This window comes from Cryptomeria japonica, chromosome 11 (genome assembly GCF_030272615.1).
Source record: "Cryptomeria japonica chromosome 11, Sugi_1.0, whole genome shotgun sequence".
In the NCBI taxonomy this organism is placed as follows: Eukaryota; Viridiplantae; Streptophyta; class Pinopsida; order Cupressales; family Cupressaceae; genus Cryptomeria; species Cryptomeria japonica.
This window is the reverse complement of record NC_081415.1, coordinates 655637721-655646813: the sequence shown is the minus strand read 5'-3', so window position 1 is coordinate 655646813 and position 9093 is coordinate 655637721.

Genomic DNA, 9093 nt, shown 5'->3' with positions numbered 1-9093 from the left:
TGTATAAGCTAGAGATGAACACTATTGAGTGTAATAGTGCTTCTATAAAAATTAAATTTGTGGATACTTCATCAAAAGATTTGAGGGTTTCACCTTAAATAGATGGACATGGATTTTGGGTACCTTTAAGGGTGCTATGTCTTCAGAAGCAAAGTTACCTATAGAGAATACTATGTTATGGCACTAGAAACTAGGCCACATTAGAGAAAAGGGTCTGAGGACATTGAAAAATAAAAACCTTGTTGAAGGTTTGAATGATTGTAATCTTGACTTTAATTTATGTGAGCATTGCATTCATGGAAAACAAAACAGCATTTAGTTTTACTTGAGTTATCATAAATCTTGTGGTGTTTTGGATCTTATTCATTCTAATGTGTTTGGTCTCGTAGATGTTCCTTCAATTGGAAAATCCACATATTATGTTTCATTTATTGATGATTTTAGTAGAAGGACATGGGTATACTTTCTAAAGAGTAAATTTGAAGTTTTCAATCATTTTAAGGAATTTAAAGCAATAGTTGATTTGCATACTAGAAAGAAAATTAAATGTTTTAGGATAGATAATGGCGGTGAATTTTTCTCTAATGATTTCTATAGATTCTGTAAAGACCGTGGCATTGATAGATAGAAGAAAACTCCATATTCTCCACAATAGAATGGAGTTGTAGAAAGAATGAATAGGACACTAATGGAGAAGGCTAGGAGTATGTTGAGTGGTGTTGGTCTAGAACAAAATTTTGGGTTGAAGTTGTTGCCATTGCTTGCTACCTAATTAACAGGTCTCCTACATCCTGACTCTTGTTGATAAAATGCCTATGGAAGCATGTTCAAGTCACAAGCCTTCATTGATACATCTTAGAGTTTTTGGTTGCAAGGCATATGCACATGTACCAAAGGAGAAGCAAACAAAGTTGGAGAACAAGGCTGTGAAATATATCTTCATCGGTTACAGTTATAGTGGGAAAGGATACAAGCTGTGGGACCTTGTTACACAAAAGGTAATTCATAGTAGAAGTGTTATTTTTAGAGAAATTAAGTCTCTTTCTGTTACATTGCACCCAAAATAGACTAAATAGGAAGATGTGATTCAATTCCCTTATAGGCCTGAAGGAGTTGAATTGAGACGACTTGATAGGCAAGAAGTTGAGGAGATCTCATCTAGCTCTAAATATTTAGAAGAGGAGGAAGAACGTCCAACTCAACTTGTTTGAAGGTATACAAGACATAGACAACCACTTGAAAGGTATTCACTTGATGATTGGAGATGTATTGTTGTTTTGAATACTAATGTGGATGAACCTAGATCTATAGAAGAGGAATTAGGTATGAATGATGCAGAATCCTGGAAGATTGATATGGAAGAAGAAATGATAGCTTTGAAAAAGAATGATACATGATATATTGTACCATTGCCTGAAGGACGAAAGCCTGTTGGTTGCAAATGGGTGTTCAAGAAAAAGATTGGTTCAAATGGAAGCATTGAGAAGTATAAGGCAAGGTTGGTTGCAAAAGGCTACTCTTAGGTTGAGGGTGTTGATTATTGTGAGATATTTTCTCCTGTTGCAAAAATGGCATCCATTAAATTTTTGCTTTCTATTGCTTTTTCTGATTTAGAGGTTGAGCAAATGGATGTGAAAACCACTTTCCTTCATGGTGATTTGGAGGAAGATATCTATATGACACAGACAGAGCACTATATGGTGCAAGGTAGAATTAATTTGGTATGTAAATTGAAGAAATATTTGTATGGCCTCAAACAAAGTCCTAGGATGTGGTACCAAAAATTTGATACATATGTGTTGAGTTTGGGGTTTGAGCATTCTAAATCAGATCACTGTGTTTATTATGAATCTGATGATGATCATTTCCTGTACATTACACTGTGTTTATTATGAACTAAAGTTTGAGCTTGCTGCTAAATTTTAAATAAAAGATCTTGGTGCAATGAAACACATTCTTGGGATGGAAATTAGAAGAGATGGAGTGAACATAAAGCTATGGATAGGCAAGAGTAAGTATGTGAATTCGGTATTAGAGAGGCTCAACATGCAGTATTGTAGACCATTATGTGTTCCCTTCACAATTGGAATGAAATTATCTGTTTTAGATTGTCCCACATCTCCATTAGAGATGGAAGACATGAGAAGAGTGCCTTACCAGAGTGCAGTTGGAAGTTTGATGTATGGTATGGTTTGTACTAGACTAGACATTGCCCAAGTAGTGGGATTTGTTTCTAGATATATGCCTAATCCTGGTAGAGTTCATTGGGATGCAGTCAAAATAGTCTTCAGATATTTGAAGGGTACCTCAGAGTAGTCTTTGTGTTATCATGGTAATTTGGTTGGAGACATGATTTCCCTTGATATTCATGGTTATGTGGATTCAGACTGGGTAGGTGATATTGATAGCAGAAGATCCACTAGTGCTTATGTGTTTAGTTTATTTGGTGGTGCAATTAGTTGGATGAGTAAGCGACAAGTTGTGGTTGCTTTGTCCACTACAAAAGCAGAGTATATGGTAGCTACTCATGCTTGTAAAGAAGCCATTTGGCTTAAAAGACTATGTTCAAATATTGGAATAAAATAAGGTGTAGTGACAGTTTATTGTGATAGTCAGAGTGCAATCTACCTAGCTAAGAACTTGACATTTCATGCCCAGACCAAACACATTGATGTTCAGTATCATTTTGTCAGAGATATGGTTAAAGGTGACAGGTTGAAGTTGGTTAAGGTAGAGACTTTGATGAATGTTGCAAATTATTTAACTAAGGCTTTGAGTACAGAGAAGTTCAAATGGTGTTTGGAGTCTATGGGCCTCATGGCCCCTAGCAATTAAAATATTGTGTTGATACTCCCTTTTCTCTGGCAAGGTGTTCAACAAGTGAGAGAATGTTGGGAAAATGGTGTCTCAACCTTGCACTTACATGAGGTTACTATTTATCGTAAGTTTCCATTTGAGCACGAAATGGTGCAAAATTCTCCCCGAATCTTCTAATTGGCTAGATGAGCATCCCAGTAAATTTTCATCACAAGATGATAGCTAGTATTGAAGATAAAAAAGTTTCCATTTTGGAGGGTGCAATGAAAAATTTAAAATTAATTTTGAGGACTTTAGAGGCTCTAAAATGCCCTGAAAAGTGGGCATAGTCATTTACGAGGTGATAGAGAACTTCGTGAGCTTTTTAACACTTCAAATGGTTCGTCAATCGAACATACGGTTCACAAGTTATGGCCTCCGAAAGTTTGGACTCCTGAAATAGGAAATATAAATTGCATTGGACACATAAATGAGTTGTAAAAGGGAGGAACATGTGTTAATGTGTGTTTTGACATGTCATAGGATATCTATAATGGAGATAAGGTTGGTTCTACTTTATTGGGTGGTTTTACCCCATGGTTTTGTAATATTGTTTGATGATTTCTTGTATTGTATCTCCTATATATGAGGTGTGTGAGATAAAGGTTGTGTAAAAGAGTCTTATGGCTATTGAGTTACTTTTGAGTCTCTAATTAGTGGTACTCCCGTGAAGAGCTTGCTTTGTAAGTATATTGTAATATGTTATTGATTGTTGAATAATATATTCAGTTGCTTTTGGAGTGTGGGGTTTTTCTCCCGAAAGGGTTTTCCCCATGTAAATCACTGTGTTGCTTTGTTGTGGTATGCATGATATTTTGTTTATTTCTGTCAAGTTTATGTAACTGCTGTAACGATCTGTAATTTTTTTTTGCATTACCCTCCTCTCAAGGTTAGTGTAGGAAGTTGTTCCACTACTTAACTTCCTTATAAAGAAGTTCTAAAATATCAAGGGGAGATTTTTTGTCATGAAGAAATCCTTGCTCATGCTACTTAAGAAGATATATTATCTCAATTTCAAATATTATAGTTCATATTCATAAGGTAGATGTAAAACTTATACTAGATGATGATTTTGTGTTTATCTCTTTGAAGGGTATAAAAAGATATTATATTGCAAGTAATTTATAAAATACAACTTGTTTATCCCCACCACTCTTATCATCACCTTTAGTTAAATATTTTTATGTGATTACCATAGCAATAAGACTAATCTTGTAATAAAATATGGTTGTGTGTTTATGAATGTTAATAATCAAAAGTTAGATTCATCAATAGCACTTGCAATAGTTTCCTCATTTTATTATCTATAGAAAAAATGTCTATTTCATGGAAAAGTTTCCTCTAATCTAAACATTCAAAAGTGTAACCAAGTATGTGGTCTTAGTATACTCAATGCAATGCATGAAGACACAATAAAATTTATATAGGGTGCTACAAATATAAATCAAGGAAACTCAAAAGTTTATGATAAGTAATTTTTTGGAACACTATTCAATGATTCCTCATATTTTAGATACTTTATTTTTCCAATGGTTTCCAAGTAGCATTTGATTTCATAGATGTTACATAGATATCACCCACTATTTTATGCATAGGCACCTATTTCTAAGAACCCGCCAATGGGTTTGCGTGATCTTTTTAAAGTAGTTTGAGGTAGGGATTTCATACCATGTACATGTGTTAATTAGGAGTTTTTATGTCTATTTCGCTTAAGCATCTATTCATTTTTTCATGTGTCCCATTTTTTATTGCATTGAGTCTCTTTTTCGTATCACATTTTATTAGTTTTTATAACTCTATTGCCTAATAGATAAGGCACTAATCCTTTCCAAAGATTATAGGTTCTTATTACATTTGTAAGGTCCTTGTTCCTAGTTAGAGTCAATAGCTTTCCTCATTTTTACCTAGAAAAAAGTGATTTTTTTGTATCAAAATCGATAAGATACTGAAAGGAAATTCACAACCATCTACAATTTTTTCCACATAAACCAAAGAGACAAATTCATGCAAACAAGTATTTAGCATCTACATGAAAAATAGAAAATGTATCATCAAAGATCACATAGAATATACCTTGGGAAAACCCTCAAGAGTAAAACAACAGCCTCCAAAAGCATTTGTCTCACGTGCATTATTCAACAATAAGGATTACAATACATCTACAAAGTCTCCATGAATACCTCTAAAACATCAAGATCTTGTAATGTAGGAAATTTGACTCTAGCAAAAGGAAAAAAATATTTCTTTTGAGAGTAAATGTTCTACATAGACTCAAATCAGATGTAATTAACTTAAATGCTGAAATAAAGATACTACTATTAAAAATATCTACTAATAAAAAAATAAAATTAACCTTCCAACTATAGAAATGGAAGGTACAAGAAACAAAAATATTTTGATTAAAATTTGAGTATCTTGGCCAAGGACACTAGAACAATGTGAAAGCATTCACACATAGCATTGTTGACTCCTACAAACCAAGAATATAAAACATCCAAAAAATGACGAAGACCCAACTCTATGATTCAAAAAACCTACAAAACCTAGAAATGCAAACACACTGGAAATAACTATACTGTAAAGATATAAAAGAATAAATTAAATAACAACATGTGCATTCTTTAAATAAAATAAATAAACAATAAACAAGGAGTTGCAAACCTCTATGCATTTGAATTACTTCAACAAAACCTGTACACACAAAGAAGAGGAAAAACATTTGCGGTTATTTTGGGACTTGCTTCAATCAAGTCCTTACTTTGGTGTTTCCACCTCCACAACATCCAAGATAGATTGATAAAGGATAAATAGATCGATAAAAATGATAAATGATTTGATAATATTAATGAATGTGATAAATCCATGATATGTTTAGAGGCATAAGATAAAAATAAAGGTATTACTTTGAAGGTTGAGGAAGCCACAGAGAGAGAGAGAGGTGTGAGCAAGAGAGTGTCAATTTTACGGTTGTTTTGGGACTTGCATCAATCAAGTCCATGCTTTGGTGTTTCCACCTCCACAACATCCAAGATAGATTGATAAAGGATAAATAGATCAATAAAAATGATAAATGATTTGATAATATTAATGGATGTGATAAATCTCCAATATGTTTAGAGGCATAAGATAACAATAAAGGTATTACTTTGAAGGTTGAGGAAGCCAGAGAGAGAGAGAGAGAGAGAGAGAGAAGTACCAAGTGAGACATGTTGAGTGAGAGAAAAATCTGAAGAGTGTTTTTAACGAGAGATTGAGTTTAGATGAAAAATAGATCAAAAATGATCCTTGAACAATAGAATATAATGGGACGATAGCACTACACGTGGACATCTGTACTACATGCTAGTGTCCAAACAAATTACACTAAAACATAGTGGGAGATAAGAAAAATATAAGAATTACAAAAAAGGTAGTTGTTGAAAAGGAATTATGAGCACCTTGAGAAGGAAGAAGGCTAATAGAAGGGCTAAAATGAACCTACACAAACACTAAGGGAATGGACACTAAAGTGGATACAAAAACATAGGTAAAATTGCAAGGGCGTGGAATTTACAACACTACAGTCTCTACATGCACTCAATGTAAAAAAGTAAATAAGAATCATGTAATCGCACATCCAAATCCATGCTTCAAACCCTCATATATTTAACTTACAAGAGATTGTCATTCAAGCCAACTTCAAACTAGCCTTAGGAAAAATACAAAACCTTTATAAACTACTCATGCACTTGCTTTTTTAGATATAAGCTTGCACAAAATGACCAAGTGGTACTACATAAACCATGTGATTGATACCATGAGCTTACAAACTATTTCCCCCCTCATTTAATTTTTGGTACTAAGTAAATTCTCAATATTAATATTTCCCAATGTGCAAACCCACATTAAATATTTATCTTGATGTTACATACAATACACAAAGTGGCCCTGAGAATGTCTAACCTATGTGATGCATGCATCCATAGATCCCAAATACGCACTACTAATAATATTAAACTACATTATAACATTATGCAAGGTGTACAACACACCTTTTCCTAATAGATATATTATATGTTAAACCCCTCCATCAACAACAACTTGTTTGAGTTAGTGATCATTGATGTGCTTATATGACTTAGATGGGATTGGTAGTGTAATTTCAACTGCTCAAAATCCAAATTGGTTCCCTACCTATTTTGATCCAATGTAATTCAAACATTTAATCGTTGCCTATAAAATTCTACACAAAAGTGTTTAAATCATTGCCCATGTTGTCATGTTCAAAGGCATGCCCTAGGTCACTATTTTCATAATAAAATCCATGAAATAAAATCTTATATAATCTAAGATTAAAGATCAAAGCATTGTTAATCATAGGCTTGCATCACAAAATATATCATCATTCCAAGCATATTGCATCATAATAGTTGTGCGGGCTAACTTCGTCAATGTGTAGTAGTTACATGGAATATTGTAAGACCTCCATGTTTCTTTGGACATCTAAAATGGGCACTTAACTATTTACAACTAAGGTTTGAAGATCCGACTCATCATACAACTCGTCAAAATAACATGTCTATTGTGAAGTGTCTAAAAAATGACTTTTTAAAGATTTGACCAAAACTTAATTTAAGAATCCCCGGTAGTTGAACAAAAAAATATCATTTGTTATTAGTAGTGTAGACACCTAAAAGTTGCACAATGAATTAAGTGAATTTTATTCATTTAATTATCCCTAATTTTTCCAATTAATTAAATTAAGATTTAATTAATATTCCTATTCCTCTAATTGACCTTTTAATCAAATTAAAGATTCAATTAAATCTCCTTCTTCTAGCCTAACCTATTAATTAAACCAAGGTTTGATTAAGTACCCTTAGCCATTTGATTGAATAAATCTCATTTATTTGATTAAAATCCCTTTTTCCCCTTTTGATTAAATTCACATTTAATTGAAAATCCCCTTTGCAAATAAATAAATCATTATTTATTTGTGAATAGTCCCCCCACTTGCCAAATCCTACAATTGCAAGTTGCATCCCTTTTGGCTAAATTAAATCATTTTAATTTGCTAAAATACCTATTTTCGTCACCCACTTGCAAAATCCTACATTTTCCATTATTCTCATAATCATCCTTCTAGAAACCTCCTAATCATGTCCTTTCCCTAAATTTGGGGGAGTCACTTCTCCAAATTTGGAAGAAAGTCTTCAAAATGCATTTAAGACTTAATCTATTTTAACAAGTTAACTTGTTGAGTCTTCCAAACATATAAGGCTCTTACATAAACCACTAGTGGTTTTCCTCTTTAGGCAAGTTAGCTTCCAAAGTCTTCAAAAAGCATTTAATGCCTCTTATAAGCCCACACCCCTTAGCCATGATGGTTGTCCCTTTAACTATTTTCCCATGTTGCACAAGAGTTTACATCTTGGGTAATAGCATTCCTCCCTAGTTAATGGCATTATCCAATGATGTCACTCCTTGAGGTTATCCCTAATTGCTTGCTTACCATCTAATGCTTGTTTAGCATCCTCTCAAGCCAACTCAAGGTGACATTTGCCAACTTGGGATTGGATTGAATCTCTCCCATGGATTGATAACTTTCAATCCTATCCCTTGTTGAGATTACTCAATCTTAACCATCCATTTCTCTATTTTGCCTATAAATAGAGCTTATTTCTTCAATTCAAGGATCCCAATCTTGTGCATCCAAATTATAGTCATTTTGCAGGTTATGAAGGAGCTCATTTGTCATCTTCAAGCATCTAAGTCTTCTAGCATTAGCATCATAGCATTTAGCTTAATTGCATTATGTTTAAGATCATTTAGCCTAAATTGCATATCAATTACATAATTTTTCATCTTATTCTAGATTAATTAGCTCATCATAATCTTCAATTTGGAATTAACTTAGCCTCATATCATCTCCATCATCTTGATCATAACTAGCTTTTCATCTTGCATCCTTAGATTTCATTCCTATCATCATCTTAGCATTCACTAGGATCTTAGTTGCATTCATTTTTATCCTAGAATCATCATTTAAATCTCGTTCTCTAGGTTGACATCCAAGAGATCAAGTGGTAGATTCCAAGTGAGGGCCACCTTAAATCTTAAGGATCTTTAGGGATAGAGGAGCATGGAACGATTTTGAGAGTTTTTGGTTCACTAACATGTTTTTGTGATTACTAACTCTAATGCAATATTTCATGTGTGTATTTGAGGTGTTTTCTTCCATTTGTAGGATAATCCCAC